Below are 17809 nucleotides of genomic sequence, written 5' to 3'. Positions count from 1 at the left end.
GTATTGCTTGTAGTTTATAAATCTTATTTATTATTTTCTTGATTGCTGATTATTGTTATAGAATTGTAGATGTAGATAAATCAGATTCAGATATCCGTAAATATATTCTAAAGACTAGAAGTATTGAAACTAATTTGTTTGGTTTTATAGTATTATTTATTGTTTTTATAGCTATTTGTAGTATTATCTCTTTTATGATAAAGTTATCAAGTTTATCGGAAATGATAGTATATGCTTTCTTGATGATTGTATGGTAGTGTTTAATTATGTTAATTGATTAATGTATCTTAACTAATATATTCTTTGTTCTTGTCGATATGGTTGTAGTGTATTGAACAAATTTCTTGCTTATAAAATTCTTTCTAGTATTATATATAATAAAATCTGGTGGACTGGTGTAAGTATCCATTTAGTATTTTTAAAATATATCGAAAATATGTTTTGTGATAATATTATTCAGTTATTGTACAGCTTGGAATCGTGTATCTTTATTAATAATATATAGAATAAGATGAGTATCAATATATATAATATCAATTATTATTGAATAATTGAAATCAATATTATCTTATAAATTGAATTTAAATCGATCTAATGATTTTCTATACTTTTAATAATATTAACAGAACTTGTTGAGCTTATCAATCTCGGCTTTTGAGATATTATTATAACTAGTTTGCTATAATATTCATAAAAGTCTATATACTGATAAATGATCAAAGCGATAGTATAGATATTATAGTTTTGTATTGGTAAGGTAATACTTATTATTTTCAATAGTTTATTATATGAATTGCTATATATTTATTTGCTATAATAGAACTGTATACTTGTTGTATCGAATGTAAGGATAACTTTCTGTTACGTAAGCGGACACAATAGGAGTTGTAAGCTTTACCACTACGCCACACACGCAATCTGTCCAAAAGGCACAGTATCAGGGATTGTTTCCTGATAGCTTACTACTATATATATATCCATATAACACTTTCTCTTGTTTTTGTAATGATAGTGTTGATGATATTATTGTAATATATACCGAAATGATTTATATTATTAAATAACAATAGAAATAGTATTTCTACATCCATAATATGAAATTCAATAGTTCCTAGGGGTAGATAGAATTTGACTAATCCGAAAGATTCAGCTCTTTTGATCCCGAATATCATATTTGCAATTCCTGCTCTGCTTTTGTCTAAAATAATATTCTTGATAATTGTTTTGTATGCTATATATTAATTGAATTCTACTATGGATTATTCCGCTATAACTATATCAACAATAATGCTCTTGAACTTTTTGGAATTATATCCGTTTATAAATATAGTTTCCTCTCGAATTCAATATGTTAAAGCATAAATAAATATTTTATTAGCCAATTTTATTATAATCTTTTTATTATTAATAAGTTCGTTTTGAATAACAAAACTTAAATATAATTCTTGTTCTAGTAAATCTTGAAGTTTATATTAAGCAAAATAAGCTTCAACCTCCTTATCAATATCAATATCAGATTTCTTAATATTATCTTGATTAAAATCTTTATATTCAATAAGAAACTACTCAAAACCTTTATCAAAATTATTATTAATATTCTTAAACCACTTTTTGTATTTGTGTTATAATTTGTTGCATTTCTTCTTATTATATTTAATTAATCAATAATCATTCTTTTTGTAAACAAAACACTTCTTTTTAGTTTGTAATTTAAATAATTATCAATCATTTTATCTAAATCCTTTATTTTGATTATATCCTTCTTTGTATTGATATTTCCGATTAATATAGAATATTATATTTTTGTTTGGATAAGCCAGCTCCTATATTATAATAGCTAAACGAAGTTTTTCAAGGAGACTTGATATATTTGTCACGAGAGAATTAGCCTATATAAACCCAATTAGCTTAATGCTATCGGTGATATCACTTTTAGCGTGATAGTTATGAGCCCGGTATGCGTTTATAGCGCAGTGGCATAATTCTTCACTTTACCGTACTCTCTTGTAGTGGTTTTCCGTGGGCCCACTTATAAGAGGGTATTTCAACAGAACCACATTAGTCATCTGATCTTGGCCTATTAGAGCTAATGTGAGGACTCTGCTCTGTTGCCCCACTATTTTCCGCTCAGCCTATTAGATGTATCCAGGGAGAACCTAATACTAGTTGTATCCAATCAGAAGAGAACCTAGATTTGGCATCATATGGAAATAGAAGGAGATCTGCGTATGACTCAATGAGGCTAGTACAGAGATTACTGCCTATACCCAGCTAGTCAGCAATCTCGGGGGTGTGTCACGAGAGAATTAGCCTATATAAACCCAATTAGCTTAATGCTATCGGTGATATCACTTTTAGCGTGATAATATTGTTAGCTAGACGAAAATAAGCTAGAGAGCATGCTAGTATTGGTGTATATATATTGATAATCTTTTGATAAAATAAATCCTTTATTCTAATTATATCACTAAATTCTTTGTATAAGTGATATAATCTTGTTACTATCTGTTGTAGATAGTAAGTAATTGATTTCCTATTATTCTCTAATTGTATTATTATATTCTTTAGTATAACAACTTTCTATTGCTATTATCGTACAGGACAATAGCATATCACGATGGAGGGGAATGACTGGACAATAATGGTATAAGTATAAGAATGTGTATATCTCCTCATCTACAGTTAGAACTGATCTTTTCTCGTAGAGAAGAGATCGGATTATATACTGAGTGATCTTCGGGTACTGATTATGGGAGCGGTGATCGGTCCTACGGCCAATCCGGTTATCGTTGTTCCGCTCCGGAGTATTCTATATAATGAATACCTGACTATTATATAATCTAATCCACGTGATCTACAACACCGTTTCCATCATATATTCCCCAGATCGCAATGATCTGTATAAACAAATAAAGGAAATTAGTGTAGTTGCGCCTTATTGGAGCTTCAATATGATCTAGATCATACAATGAAACTATCTTATCCCTACTATAACAGGGCTTTGATGTTCATTCCCTATATGATTGGTATGAGAGTATGATACAAAGAAAATTTTGATGTGCTTCTAGTTGTCGGTAAATTGTTTGATTCAGGTATTATGGGGTGATATCTCTCATTTTTTATTATATTGCCTGAAAATTTTCAAAGGATCACGGGTAGATACTTTCTTGAAACCTCACTTCGCTACATATACCTGTTGATCTGCCATTATAAACAGAGAATACAGATTCTAATCCTCGTATCCGCGGATGTATACTGCAATGTCAGTATTGTTATCCAGATAGAGTAATTGAATTGATAATTATAACAATAATGGCGTTAGATTGCCAGAGACATTCAAGAAATCTAGGCAATCTCTGATCAAGTGATCTTATCTATGTGCAGGGCAGATGTGATCTATAATACACACCCTTTCCTTCAAACTCTTCTTTTTCTAAACATCAACACCATCATATTTTGTTTCCTTTCGAATGGATCACCCGTCTCCTGACAAACGTGGTCCTGGTCGGCCCAAAAACCCTGAAAAGACAGGGCGCCGTGATCGGCCAAGAAAGCATCCCTTTGCTATTCTTTTTTCTCTTTTTACTCATAATAAGTTTTCTTCTGAACCTGTATTTGAGCGTGATTCACTTCCACCCCCAAGATCCCCTGCTCCGGCAGCGACTGATCCTCCGGTAATACTATTGACTGCTCGTCCAAATAGTCTTGCTACTGTTGATCCTGTCCCTGCTCCTGTGAGCCCTGCTGCTGATCGATTATTGACTTAGCAGCCACTTCTTCCCGAAAACCTTCCTGGAAATCCCTCGATTGGTTTTCCTCAACTGCTCCCTTCTGCTCTACTATCGAATAATAACCTTGCCGATCCTAACTATACTGCCTTCCTTGCTTGGATACATCAAGCTCGCCAACACCCTCCACTAGGAAGTACTATTAACCCCGTATTTCCTTTTGCCCCTGTTGTTGTTACTCCCCCTGTTCCTGTTCCTGTTGCTATACAACAAGGATCTCTGCCTGTAGCCCTACTAGAAGTAGATATTATCATTGCCCCTGGGTTGACCACATACTAATTCGAAATTAGACATGATTTATTTGAAAGCATGCCTTGTGTAATACTGCCCTGGGAGTTTGTTGTAACAATTCTGAATTGTATTCCTTTTATGGCTTAGAAGGAGTAATTATTCCTGGTTCTCAAGAGGCTATTGCGATTCCTGCAAGATCAAGGGAAGGTTGCTAACTGGTCAAAATCAAGTGTAAGGATCCGGATGACTTCGGAATCCCCAATCCTCTCGATAGCCGATCTGGGTTGATCACCACCGCACCTGCTAAACACCATCCTTCTCGTGATCCGGATAGCTACTTTCGCGCTCCCTCTCCTTTGTACAACAGTCCTGATGAGCATGGGTTCTACAATCTTTATATTTCCGATAGTGATTCTAATGATAACTTGCCTCTTGCAGATCTTCAGTACATGAGGACTAAAAGTGATCCGTCAAGGACATTTGTCAAAGCTTGATCCTCACAACCTGATGAGTTTATCAAAAGGCTAGTGAATGATTGTCTGTGTCTTGGCTGTATAAAATCCTTAGTCTCTAAGCAAACGAAGACTTTAGGTAATTGCCATAAGAATCTCGGCTGCATCAAGAGTACTTGTTGCTGGAGTTACAAAACATACGTGTGTGAGGTTGCTTCGGATGCCATAATCTTTGTAGGAAAACTTTGTGCTGATGTTTATAAGGTACAGGATAAAAAGGTATGTACTTATTTCCACCCCTGATCGATTATAGTGTTGATAGTCAAGCTAGAGACTGGAAAAGCTTCGCGGAACCCTTCGAGAGCTTCTAGTAGAGTTTGAGGCTTGCAAGTTTGTTAATCGTAAAGTTATTATGATTGATTTTACAAAAAGGATTCTTTTATCAAGAAGTATGTTTTTAAGGATTCAATTCCGAAGGTTTTTGTGGATAAAGATAAGTTGTTAGCTCTCGTTCGATGTTTTGAGAACGAAGCTCGTGAAACGAAGAGGCTTGTTGAGGACAAGCAATGCGAATTCGATCTGCTTTTGGAAAAGGAAAAGGCCAGGAAGCGTGCCAGATCAACTGGAAGAGTTCAATCTTTGGTTAAGAGGAAAAGATGAATATATTTTTAGCTAACCTTTTAATTTAACTTTTTGATCTACGTATTGATATCCTATAGATTAAGTATTAATCGAAAGTGCTCGAATTTCTATCGAGACAGATTCTTGGTTAATCTATCTACTGTTATATCAGCAGTGGATAAGTAGGTGATATTGAAATTTCTTTTAGCGTATTCTTGATGTAACCATATATTCTATATATCAACATACCTGAGTTTAGTAGTGATCCGTTCGTTCTCCCCGACTACTAGGTGTATTGATTGTGTGTTATCACAGAAAATGGTTACTGATTCTTGAACCATAAGATCGATCTTTTTAAAAGACGTAGAGTGGCTATTGTTTTTTTTACTGTTCGTTTTATATCTAACAATTCTGCTTCGATTGTAGAAGTGGTTATAATAAATTAATATGATGCTTTTCAAGAAACTGGTCTCCCGAAGAGTGATATGATATACCCTTGAGATGATCTTCTGGTTTCCTTGTCGTCTGCGAACGATGCGTTTGAGAATATTAGAAGTTGAGGGATTGGCTGGGAACTGTATTCTATGGATAAAAAGCGAGTATTCCATAAATACATGATACAATGATCAATAGCTTTCATATAATCAGGAGATAGATTGATAAGGAAATGACTTAGCTGAGAGGCTGCAAATGCAATATCAAGGCGGATTGTGATTGCTGTGTACAGTACTGATCCTACCTTTTCTTGGTATTCTTTGATTACTGATATGATAGCTATTTTATCAAACTTGACAAATTCGATAATTAACAGTGGTGTATATACACTATCTCTATTGAGCTTAAATTTCTTAGTGATCTTCTCAATATAGGTATTGTATACTAACCAAAGTTTCTTTGTAGATCTGTCTCTCAGAACTCTGATCCCCAGAAACCACTTAGTATCACCTAGATCCTTGAGCTCATAAGCTGATTTGATCTGATCAATGATCTTCGCAGTACTAGGTTTATTGTTTTTATGATATATAATCTGGAAATCATTGATAAAGAAGAGAATTAGTATAATATACTTCTTATTGAAATAAATGTACGGTTCTTCTATACATCCGATTATTCCAATTGATCTTAGGGTTAATATGAAATCCTTAAACCAAATAAATGGTGAATTACAGAGTCCATACAAAGCTCTATCAATGATCATCTCCTTTTCTAGTTTCTTGAATCCATCAGGTAGTAAGTATACTACAGAATTACCAGTTGGATTGCGCCGTACATTCACAAAAGTGTTAACTATATTGTATTACTTGATCTCAAGATTATACTTTGCAATTAAAGATATTATAATATAAAACAATTGATTCGCAAGTATCGCTGTATATATACTCTCAATTGTAATTTTCTCCTGTAGATCTCCCCTTACTATAAGATATGATCGACATCGAATAATAAAGCCCTAATCATTATTTTTGTAGTTGAATATCCAAACCAATAGAATAGATTTAGTAAACTCTAATCCAGAGTCTATCTCACGCCATGTTTCCCTTGAACACAGATTATCGATTTTCTTTTAACAATCAACCTTAAACCACAGTCCTAGAATATGCTTATCAAGCTATTGATATCGACTTGGGTATTTAAGCGTTTGAAAAAGGTAAATATATGAATTATCTTTTGAGTTTAGAATTATTAAATCGAATGGCTAAATATTTTTCATTACAATTATTGTGGCGATTATATTATACATTATTATAAAGAAGTGTTTCTTCTCTTAATCCTTAATCTCCTTGAGATTAGGTTAAAAGGTAAAATGGAAATCATATAGGGATTTGTATATCCTACTATAATTTCCAGAATTGATCCTTGAGCGAGTGAATTTAGAAATGTTAGTATAGAATATATCATTTCACTTATATCTCTTTCGAGAAGGATTCAATTATACTTGATCTAACTAATTATCTATGAATAACTGATATTGAAATAGATTCAGGTTAATTTTAGGAATCTCTATTATTATATTACAAGCTTTCTTTCAGAAATGATTATCCTAAAAAATTAAAACTTCTTTTAACTACTTGATTACTTTCTAACTAGATAATTACTCTAGCAACTCAAGCTCCTCTATAGTATATTCCGAATTTGGATTCCAGTCTATTGCTTTTCGAGAAGGCTCTGTATGGTATTAGGTATAAGATGAATAATCAGCCAATAAAAAGCCAGAATTACTTTTATACTTCGCTCTAAGTATTATAATTAAAACCCCTATGTTCTCTGTGTTTATTGCCTCCAAACTATTATCACCTTCTTCAACGAAACTCCCAGGATCAGGTATTGTTATCTTCTGTTTCTGAGCAACTAAATTCACAGGCTTGCTATATCCTATCCACATTTGGGTATTGTAATCCGTAGGAGTAGCAAAAGCTAGTCTTCTATCCATATCTCCTAGCGTTGGAGCAATATGTGACTATAGGTCCCCACCATCTCCTGGTGTTGGAGAACTGTTTGGTGGTTTGGGGGATAGTCAAATGAACTTCTCTTTGCTTAGTGTTTTGCCTACTCTCTGTTTTCTATTCTTTAGATAATCATCTTCTTCAAAATTTTCAGAGTGTGAAGAAGATGATTAATTATCTGAAGTACGCGTAGTGAATAAGTCTAGGGATGATAGCTGGCCTGCCAATATGGTAAAGGTATCTGTATTGTTATTATCGTTTTCAATGAGGGTTCCATTTATATCTATATGATTAGTAATATCCAATAGTCTAGCTAACCGCCTCAGCTGATTCGCGGGCATGGTGTTAACCTGTTAGCTAAAGTAATTCTGTTTATAGATAAACATTTCATCAAAAACAACATTCCAAGAGACAATAACCCGATCGAGCATTGATATCCAGATGCAATAAATCCGTGTGCCAGGGATATACCCAACTAAATACCCAACGTGTGCTCGAGGATTCGTCTTATACCATTTTATTAATACTCCAGCCTCGTGTTTCTTATCCAAGGGGTACGCTTGGCATCCATATCTATAAGTTGAACTCCAGTCAGACCGAAGATTATCAGTAATCTTGGTAGTAAGTGATGGATCACCTTCTTTTAAATATAATCGGAATCATTCATTTAATATTTGATTTAATGACTTGAATAATCTCGCCTTTAGGGGACTAATATTATAGAGATAGGTAGCGGCCATTATAGCCTCTGCCCAAAGCTTGATTAGCAATCCTATAGATAACCGCATTTTGATTTACTTGATTATTAACTCTTACCCCACTTATTCAGCTCCTCCATTAATCTCATAAATATAACTAGAGAAAAGCTCAAGCTCGATTTTCTCAATCTCAATCCATTTTTCAAACACTATATAACCCATGATTCCAATAACAGAGATATCGTTGTTCTGCTTAATCATTACAATCGAAAATCCATACTTCCTGTGAACCCAGGCAAAATAACTCTGAATAATCAGGAACACCTCATCATAAGTCCTTCTTACCAAGAAGTAGCTAAATAGCTTTTCGCTATACATTTCTTTAATAACCAATAGCCATATTGCTCTGTTGAGTACACAAGGAAAGTCAAACAAGTCCCATTATATCTTATAGAAAGATCTAGGTGATTGATAATCACTAGATACTCTAGAGATCATCTATTTTGTATATATACATACACAATCAGAGTATTCTTATCTCAAAAAGCCTTTAATCCTTACTCTTTTTGTAGCAAATATCAAGTATTCAAGTACTTCCTTTCCAAGATGTCCCGCTCTCTCGTACCATAATTCTGCTTGATCCTTCCTTGAGATTAGAGTGTCCCTTAATCGTCTAAAGGATTTATTGATTTTACAAGAAGCAGTAGGACATATAAAATTACAATTTGAGATTGGAATAAAAGAATAAAAGGAATAAGACTTCATTTCTAAGAATACAAGATTGCTATATCTAATACACTATATATATACCTCACTCTCCATTATGTCCCTAAAGCATAGAGTAGTATCGAAACCACTAAACCATAAACCTAGTTTAAACAATTGTGCCTCGAAAACAATATTGACATGGAAACCAGGAATCAGGGCGATATCTGTAAGGATCAGATCCTTACCATTAAGAATGCCTCTTATCGTTCTCTGGCCTCTTCCAACAACTTGGTAGAATGCTAGTCCTGAGTCCACCTAATTATTCTTAAAGGATTGATAGTATAATTGGTTATTCAAAAGAGATATATTATTAACAATATGTAATGCTCCATAGTTATCAAGGAGGATAGAGTTATAGAATTCAAACTCTAATCTTGAAATCGAATTGGTTGCAAATACCTTTAGTATGATAATATTTATAAATTTGTCTAGCATTCTGGTAATAGGTGGAATGATATCATAAGATGATTCTTTCATCTATCCCTTGCTCCTGAAAATGCTATAAAAATGCTTCCACTCGTTCATGATCTTTTGCCTGATCTCCTTAATCTGATTTGCAGAGAGAGTTATATTTAGATGATCAACACATTTCCCGATCAAAGCAATTTCTACCTTACTACAATCCTCAGGATCCTATTTGTGAAAGTTGTACCTTTGTTTATCTTTCTTAGATATACAAGAACATTTTGCTTTTCCAATATTCTTGTCAGAATAGGAACCCTTGGATTGATCTTGTGAAATTCCTTTGAACGGAATAGGTGATTTAGGCTGCTCGATAGTATAGATTCCTTTTGCCTTAGGTAATATAGTATCACAGTTCACAATACCCCCGAATATTATAGCTACCTATTGAAGCATCTGATATTCTTAATCTAAATGAATTTTTTCATCAATCTCATCAATTTTGCATTAAGTCTACAAAGATACTATCCTAATCTTAATAGTGTTAAGGAAAATACGGGTAGTTAATAATCCATAAGTATCTGGAAGTTTATATACAAATATCTTTAAATAAGTAATATCCTAATCCCAAAACCATTTGACTGAATCAGTTTGTCCATTGGATGTCTAAGCAATCAGTGTACAGTATTCGGACTGAACAATTATTTCAATAACTTGATAGAATAATGCCAATTTGTTACAGAGCAAGAGGACCACCTTATAAAGTGACTGAGCCTTTGATCCCTTATTTGAAAAGAATAGTTTCATAAAATGAGCTGGATCAACAATTGATTAGATCCATTCATAAACTTGTTAATAGGATTTGTGCTTGTCATCATATATCATTTTCTCATTACAATATGATCTATTAAGAGTAGTAAACAAGGGAATTACATTGACAACGGATATAAATACAGGCTCAGATAATAGCAAAGGAGCAACTAGGTGATTAGTTGATTCCTTTATTTCTATATCCCTATCTTCACTTTTCCATTCAGAATACTTGGTATAATATTTAATAAGCTCTGCCTTATAAACATACCGCTTGGCCCTATCCTATTCCTATCGAATATTTTCGAGAGTTGAAGGAATAGATGGAGCTGCGATCAGCCAATTAATCATTTCGAATAATGATTCTAAGAAAAGAAAGACTAAAGGATTTGTTTTTGATAGAAGTTCAGGATCAATCTTATCCCAAATATCTTCTAGCTGATATTTAACCCTAAGAACATCATACCAGACTGGCCAATCTGATTAGATAATAAGATATACCAACAGATATGTATATTACATTGATATAATTGATCCAGATATTTGGATAGTGAAAATTTGGATTTTCAGATATAGATTGTGATATGCTTATTTTTGATTACAAAAATGGTCTATAGCAAGATAGCTATATTTAAATACAAACCGGGCTTATAACTATCATATAGAACAATAGCATATCACGATGGAGGGGAATGACTGGACAATAATGGTATAAGTATAAGAATGTGTATATCTCCTTATCTATAATTAGAACTGATCTCTTCTTGTAGAGAAGAGATCGGATTATATACTGAGTGATCTTCGGGTACCGATCACGGGAGCGGTGATCGGTCCTGCGGCCGATCCGGTTATCGTTGTTCCGCTCCGGAGTATTCTATATAATGAATACCTGACTATCACATGATCTGATCCACGTGGTCTACAACACCGTTTCCGTCACAGCTATATAATATTTCTTTTATATTTGGGGCCTTTGAATATATCCACAAACAACTTGCGAATCTTTTATATCAATATTGATATAGTTTCTAAATTCATATAATAGAAATCAAGTATTATATTGATAAGTATAGCAGGAAATACTCTTAGAAATAGATTATTAGATAAATCAATATATTAGCAATTATTGAGGAATATATTGAATTTATACATAAAATTATTGTTTTTAATCCGCTATATTTATTATCCTATTATAAAGTTTCACAAGATTTCCGAGAAGTTGACCGATATTTATAACTCTTGATAATAGATTTGAGAAGATCTCCAGAATATTGTAATTATATCCTGGATTATCTCCTTCTCCTCTTTTTATATTACCTCTACCTCCACCACTACTATTCCCACTATAACCACCTTATAGGAAATCATTTCCTCTACCTCCATTACCTTCTCCTCCTCCTCCTTTACTCGAATCACCATTATTATCGGATAAATCACCAAATGGTTAACCACCTTTCTCTTATAATAATGAAGACAATTGTAATAATGAAGAGTCGGGTTATCGAAAAGGTATTTCGGATTGAAACTAATCCATACTGAACCAACTATAAAGATAATAATTTCTTCTAATTATAGAATAAGTATACAGATAAATTAGATTTATTATTTTCTTATAAAAAGCTAGTATTAGATTAGAGAACGGATTTATAATAATAAGATACTTATAGTTTTAATAACACTTTTTATTCAATATCAATATCCTTTCCTTTATTATTTAAAAAACTGAATCCTGAAATTATTATGATTTAAAATAGAATACTTAATAACTATAATAGTCTGTATTGATTGAAACCTGATAGTCCGAGCTAGCCATTCATTTAAAATACCTCAAGTTCTTTTAGTAATATATATATAGAAGCTTGAATATCTTTTTCATTTATTCTCTTCTATATACTTTTCAATTGAAATGTAAATCCCTTATCTACAAGTATATCCACAATCTCTTTATTTAATCATTTTCTATACAATAATCAGATTATATTAACTAAAACATTATAAACAGATTATATCGTATAAATCTTGTGCTTTATAACAAACACACCGCACAAACATAATTCATATCTCAACTTGTATAAAAGATATATATTGACTACTTGAAAATATCCTAAATTGAAGTATTCAAATTTGCGAAAATAATCCAATTATAGTTTGTTATTATAATACTTCGATTATTGATATTCATAAAGTTTATACTTACAAAAATCCCTAATCTCTTTTATGCCTATTTTCTTTGTAAGATTAATAAGATTGTTTTATTATTACTCAGCCATTATATTAAAATCATTAGTTGTAATAACTGATAATATAATCGATTCAGCTATGCTTCTAATATTGTTGTTGCGTTTAGGCTTGTATTCCACAGAGTTATCTTTATAAGATCCTGCTATATTAACAAATAACAGATAAGTAATAAGGTAAAGTATTTAAATATAACTTTACTAAAATCCGATAAAGTTATACTTATTTGTTAGAAGATAATGCTTAGCTCAAACTAATAGCTATTAGTTTGTATTCTTCAATACACATTGTCTTAAAGAATAAAATATAGATTAAGATTAATTATGAGGGTTATCGCCATATTATCAATTAAACTCGATTTGTCAGTATTAAACCACATTGGATTAATGCTGAACGTAAGAACTGCTACTATATTGCTAACAATCCTTATTCACACAAAAACAGATATCAAACCATATTGCTTTGATATAAGAGCTTATATCTCTTCAGAGAAATATTAACCTTAGTCACAAATCCATATTGCATTTGAAATTAAAGTACCAGACTCCTGATTTGTGATATCATTGATTAGTATTAATATTATTATAGGAATGATAAAGTAATATAGTACTAATGATTCACACTGTTATAATATTGCTCGAGGTTCTAAAAGCTAAAGGCTACAAACATATATGCTATAGTGCGGGGGCGCTAGCGCATGCGCTAGCGCGGTCAGTCACATGATCCCTATCCCAACAATTATACTATCAGATATATCGGTTTTCAGTATATAGGATAGTATATAGTCGTAATACTATAGGAAAAGAATGAAGATAAATCTATCTTTGAGTATATCAAATGTAATTTGATAGGTTTTATCGAAATAGAATTTGATATTTGCTTTTATAAGTTTATGAAGAGGTTTTACTATTATATTATAATCCTTAATAAATCAATAGTAAAAGTTATAAAAATCTAAAAACAATTGAATACTCTTTATAATAATAGAATAAATCTAAATAGCAATTATTTTAATCTTTTTTGAATTGATTTATATACTATTTATAGAGATAATAAAATCTAAATACTTTATACATTTAATATTGAATTCACATTTCTTAAGATTTGTTTGAAGGCCAGCGGACTCAAGTTATTTAAGGATACACTTGATATATTCTTTATATTCATTTTTGTTTTCAGAATATATAAGAATATTATCAAGGTAAGTAATACAAAAATCATCTAAATAATCAAATAGAATATTATTTATATATTGTTAATAAGTTATAGGGCTATTTGTTAATCTAAAAGATAAAACTTTATATTTATAGAAATTATATTGAATACAGAAGGTAGTATATTTTTTGAAAGCTGGATTTATATGGATGTAATGGAATGTTTATCGAATGTTTAATTTGATATACACCTTTGTACCAGCGAGTTGTATAAATATCTCATCAATAAGAGATAGAGGGTATTTGTCTTTATATATTAAAGAATTGAATAATCGAAAGTCTATATAAAATCTTAAGCTTTTATTTGGCTTTCTTACGAAGAAAATCGATATTACAAATAATGCTTAACTAGATTCTATAAATCCTTTAACAAGATTCTCTATAATATATTCTTTAATGATCTCAAGCTATTCAAGCAATATCTTATATAAAGAACTGTATTTGAAAGCTTTTTTATTTTTTCTTTTAAATATAATTGTTAAGGTACAAGTAAAGACTTATATTATATCATAAGAGTAGAAGAGCTATAGAAAAGTGAAGCCCTACTTATAGGAAGTAGGGCGTACTAATATGCTGTATCTGAGACACGAAGGCAATTACAAATTATATAATTGGTGCTGTAATAATACCCCCCACTCAAAGCGATCGGTCCATAATTGTAATATCAATTGACCTTTTAGAAAACAAAATAATACTAAAATACTCTAATTTCTATTATTAAATTAAAATAAATTTTCTTAGAAATAGTAATCAATTACCAGAGCTTTTTAAATCTACCTCGACCTCGATTCGGAGATACACTTGATATAAATATTAACAGGGAATCAGGAATAGTAGATCTTTTGAAGTCTACCCAAACAAACGGTTTTAGCTTATCTGGATTTGCTAAATAAAAAGCAATAATTATATCTTCTTAACTGCAAAGATCTTCAACAAATTACTAAGATACTAGATGATATTTCTATTTGATTTAATAATAAAATCCATTCTTGTTATAATAATCAAATAATTTATTGAATTCCCACCACTCGGTTTTCTTATTCGTTTCATCATCTCTTTCTAAAATACAGCCTTAGTTTCAATGGGATTCGGTTTTATTAATCACTTCTTGATTGACTAATCTAGGTGAGCAGTAGAGTGATTGAAGTAATAAATTATGGAATACTAAAAAGATCTTAAAACTAATAGGGAATTGAAATAGATAGACTTGTTTATAAACTTTTAGAATCTTATAAAGACTATTCTATTTGTTATTATCTTTCTTTATTAGGTAATTAGTTTTTATATTTTTAGTACTAACCCATACTTTATTATTTTCTTTATATAAAGGGATGTTAATATAAGTTTTATTAGTATAATCTTTATATTTCTAAATAGATTGAGTAGCTAAAGCTTTTAATTTTGTTAGGATAATATCAAATCGGTTTACAATTTTGTTGGCTTTTAGAAACTTGTATTTGTATTAATATGATAGGTTTGGGGGAACAAGTAAAGAGGGCTCAATATCGAGGTATAAGTGAAAACTGTAGTTAGTGAAGAATGGGGATATGCTGGTAATCTCTAAAATAATATTATTAAGTGCAAATTCCACAAATGAAAACTAATTATATTAATTATCTTAATGAAAGTTTATAAAAACCCAAAGATATTATTCTATTATAATATTAATCCTCTTTGTTTATCCATCAGATTTGAAGTAAAACAAAAAGGATCATTTCAAAGTAATTGATAGATACTCGAATAAATACTTCCAGAATTCTGATATAAATTGTGAATCTCTATCGAATACTATATTGTTAGGTGCACTATATAGGCAATAGACTTTTTTAATAAATCGATCGGCAAGCTCCTCTATGAATAGTTCTATAACCAGAATGAAATAATGCATTTTTGTTAAACGGCAGACAACTATAACAATATGTTAATGCTTTTTGCCATAGCATTCGCTGATTGGTAGCGGTGTAATATAGTCAATGAAGATATCGGACCAGGGGCGGAATGGTATTAACAGGGGTTCTAGGAATCCGGGTGCAGCAAGATGGAAGGCTTTGATTCGGAAGTAGAGTTGATAGACTTGTATGTAAGTTTCGATTTCCCTCGATATATTAGACCACCAGTATATATAGAAAACGAAATCAATAGTTTTAATTCAACTAGAATGTCCTGCCGAACCAATAGAGTGTGTTTGATATATAATCTGGGTGCGAAGCTTAGCGGAAAAAGGAACAAAAAGGCGGTTGCAATAGAAAATTTTATTATTGATTAATCTACAGTCTTGAAAAGCAATTCGGAGGTCTTTTCGGATTAATAGTAGCCAATAGCAAGCAATTAGATTCTGAAGTATTTTATATATAGTAATAATCAATTCGAATGATTTGTATACTTTATCAATAAGATCATCAATCAGCTTCTCAATATTAGGGATAATTATATTCATAGACACCGCGATAAGATCAATATTGTTATTTGTTTGTTGAATAAGGTTCTTAAATATAACAATATCGAATACTCTTTTCGGGAGAACTGTTTATAAGCGATTCTTGATTCGATTGTTATTAGAGTCGGTGTGTACAAAGCAATCTTCTGCTTTCCTACTCAATATATCAGGGCAAACTGTTTTAAGACCCGATCTGTATATAATATAAAAGTTGAAACCAGCCAGAAATTCAATCTATCTAGCTTATCTTTAATTTAATATCTTTATTGATATAAAGTATTCTAAATTCTTATAATCAGTAATAATCTCGAATAGCTTTTGAATTTTATATAGTTCAAATCTCCATTCTTCTAAGGACTTAATGATAACTAATAGTTCCTTATTATAAATCTCGTAGTTATATTCGATAGTATTATATTTTGAGGAGAAATATATAACCGGATATAGTCGGCCCTCATTATTATATTAAGAGAGTACTCTGCTCATAATCTAGTTGGAAGTATCTATCTCAATAATTATATGACAGTGGTAATTAAACATTACAAGGATTAAAGCAAAGGCAAAAGCATACTTCAGGTTTTCAAAGGCATTCTTTTGATTAATAATCCAATTCTATATATTCTCTTTTTTCAGTAAACAATTTAAAGGTTTTATGATTTTAGAAAAGTTGTAAATAAAGTATTGGTAAAAGTTAATAAACTCTAAAAAGCATTAGAGATCTTTTAATTTAATTAACAATTTCCATTCAAGGATAGTCTTAATCTTATCAAAATTCATCTCAATATCATTAGGAGTAATAATCAGGTCGAGATATTTCGTTCTTTTTGTTTCGAATTTGCATTTGTTAATATTAATTTGTAATCTAATATTAATGAGTTTTTGTATAATTTTGCAAACTTGTTTTCAATAATCTATAATATTCTTAGAATAGATTAAGATATTGTTTAGATATATTGTATAATTCTTATTTAAAAGATTAAAAAGAATATAATTAATATAATTCTAAAACAAAACAGGAGTATTACAAAGGCTGAAAGGTATTATCAGGGATTCGAATAAGCTAAAACAAGTTATAAAAACGGTCTTCTATTTATAACCTTTTGCGATCTGTAGTTTATTAAACATGGTGATGATATTCAATTTGATATAAACTTTAGTATAGTATAAGGTATCAAGGGTTTTTTTAATTAGTGGTAACAGATAATGGTTCTTAATAGTAATATTGTTCAGTCCATGGTAATCCTAACAAATTCGAACGCCCCCCTTAGGTTTTACAGTTAAAAGGAATAGGGCGGTTGATTGGGAGTGGGATTTATAAATAAATCCTTTATTTAGATTATTATTAAGCTATTTATAAATAACTTAAAGCTCAGTTAGGAATATTAAGCGATCTTTATTATACAGAAACTCTTTACCTAGTATAATCTCGATCTTGTAATCCTAAAAGCATCATAGCGAAAGTTTGTTGATAAGGGAGAATAAGAATTCAGTGAATAGATCGCAAAGTCAAGGTAATAGCTTATTCTGAATCTCTATTGTAGATAGTACAGGTTGGTCAGTCTTTTCTATGAACTTCTTGATATTGCTTTTTATAATACTACAATATAGTTGAATAGGATTGTTTGTTATTATATAGTGTAACTCGTAAACTCTATCTAATTCATTCCAGGTTATTTTTGTGATATAAGCTTTCTAATCTTTATAGA

Source organism: Botrytis sinoallii (genome assembly GCF_014898435.1).
Source record: "Botrytis sinoallii strain Bc 23 chromosome Unknown BSIN_009, whole genome shotgun sequence".
Classification (NCBI taxonomy): Eukaryota; Fungi; Ascomycota; class Leotiomycetes; order Helotiales; family Sclerotiniaceae; genus Botrytis; species Botrytis sinoallii.
This window is presented reverse-complemented; position numbering follows the sequence as displayed.